The sequence below is a fragment of the Lactuca sativa genome, chromosome 9 (genome assembly GCF_002870075.4).
Source record: "Lactuca sativa cultivar Salinas chromosome 9, Lsat_Salinas_v11, whole genome shotgun sequence".
NCBI lineage: Eukaryota > Viridiplantae > Streptophyta > Magnoliopsida > Asterales > Asteraceae > Lactuca > Lactuca sativa.
Window position 1 is genome coordinate 178415220 of NC_056631.2, and position 2361 is coordinate 178417580.

A 2361-nucleotide genomic window follows, 5' to 3' on the forward strand; every position below is an offset into this window, starting at 1 on the left:
GGATCCAAAGCCAACTCAGGGACTATGGACTCAATATGAAAAAGATCCCACAATATTGCGACTCTGAAAGTGCAATTAGGATCTGTCATAACCCAGTACAACACTCCAAGACTAAGCACATAGCACTAAGGTATCACTTCATTAAGGATCATGTGGAAGATGGGAACGTCGAAATACACTTTGTTCGAACCACCGATCAACTGGCTGACATCTTCACCAAAGCTCTTCCTGAAGCATCTTTTAACAAAATACTACAAGGGCTAGGTATGATGGAATCAGAGTCAGTACCAAAAATTACCTCTCAAGCTCAAAAGCAAGAAGCGAAATAGACTGAACGTTCGGGTTCAGGTCTTGTGCTAATGTACCGAAATAGACCGAACGCTCGGGTTCGGTTGCATTATCTGCTTTTCGCTCATCACTCAAAGGTAGTTTCCTTGGTTGTAGATCTTATGTATAAATTTTCCAAATTCATTTCTCTTATTGTCAAAGTTATTCTCTTTTTTCAAATCTATTTTCTTTGGCGACCGAAATTAACCGAACGTTCGGGTTTGGTTCCAAAATTTTTCTCACCCGAAATACACCGAACGCTCAGGTTCGGTTCCAAAGTTTTTCTCAACCGAATTAGACCGAACGCTCGGGTTCGGTTCCAACAATTTTTTTGTATAATTTTTTTTATGTCCTATTTTTATTTTATTTTATCAAAAATTCCAAAAACCAATTTTCTTTTAATTCAATTTTTTTTATATAAATTCAAAAACTCCAAAACAATTTTTTTATTGGCTCTTATTTTTTTTATGTCTCGTTTTGGGTAAATTATTTCACTAGCTAAGTGTCCCTAGAAGCATGCTGCTGTATGCGTCCAAAGTCTCACCAGATTCTGAATAATAGCCTTACTGACCTGGTATAAACAAACCTTGTCTTCCCAATTAGGCTATCATATTTATTCTAATCATGAGCTACCTAACTCTCTTCTCACATGAGATAAGAGTTTTCTGCTTGCTCCTATTTTTATAGCAGAGGTACTTTGGTTTCTTTATACCATCTACATCATTGTTCTCCATCTCCCTCGTTTCACAAACGTAACCCTTGAGACTCTCAGACATTACCACTGAGGTTTATGGTTGCACAATTTCTGTGTTCATGATCTTAGCTTCGTGTCACTACGTGCTAAGTGAAACCCAAAATTCAATACCCATTATGCATTGACGGTGAACAATTAATTTGCTCAAGCTTTCACTAATGAATTGACGAATGTACCACATGAAATCTCTATTTTTCTTTTGAGTGATTCCTATGAAATTGTTAACACCCATAACATTTCATCCCTTGGGATCCAGTTTTAATTTTTGTTGAGATTTTATATATTTCGTAGCCAAATTAAATTATCTTCAACCTACTTGTTCAACAGACTACATTGGTCTCACAAGTACTTCGTTCGATTTCTATCTTATATCAAGATTAGGAATTCTGAATCGAAGCGAAAGCCACCCTCATAAGCCTAATTAAAAGAAGCCTTTCAACACTTCTTAATAAGTGTCTGATCGTTATTCAACGGGAAACCACACAAACACTTTAAAGTCTCTCTTGATTTTGAAGGAAGAGATTCATGCCCGGGATCCCCTGCTTCGTGTCTTTATTGACATCACATCATCCCTCAAAAGTGTTGCTTTATTTCTTTTTCTTTTACACACTCAGCACGAAAATCTTTTTGATTTTCCAAAATTCTGGTTTCATTAATTCTAAGGAATTTTAATTGGGTTGGCTGTTATCAAAAGTTGTGGTTAATATTGATCCACGTGGCAATTTTATTTTAAAGATGTCGTTACAATTTAAAGGGATAAGATGACGACATAATGACTCAGGCGGGAGTCCAATCGATTTGATTTCAAACGGCGCGACAGGGAAATGCGTGCGCATAGGAACCGTTTCATATCCAAACGGCACCTGATGGGAAGGTGTGTTATTAGGGTCTGGCATTCTCTCTCATGCGTGATCATCGGCACGCCAACTGTCATGAATCAGTCACTTCCGAAAAACCCTTCGTTTTTCAATTGAAGATTTGGGAAGATTTTTCTCTCTCCTTAACCCACAGTATAAAAGGCAACATCATCAACCGTTTACCTTTTTACTGCAATTAATATTTCTAGAGAGCCATAAATCCTTCAAACTTCACTGTTCATCATCTCTTCCACTTTCTTCTAAACAATGGCAGATTCTTCTTCAGTCCACGCAACATCCCACATCTTGCCCATTCGCCCACAGCAAAGCTTGATCATCGATTTAACTCCTCAATCGTATGACGCATTCATGGTCCCCATCATCGAATGCCTGAAGTTTTCTCCAATCGCTCTTGCACTTACC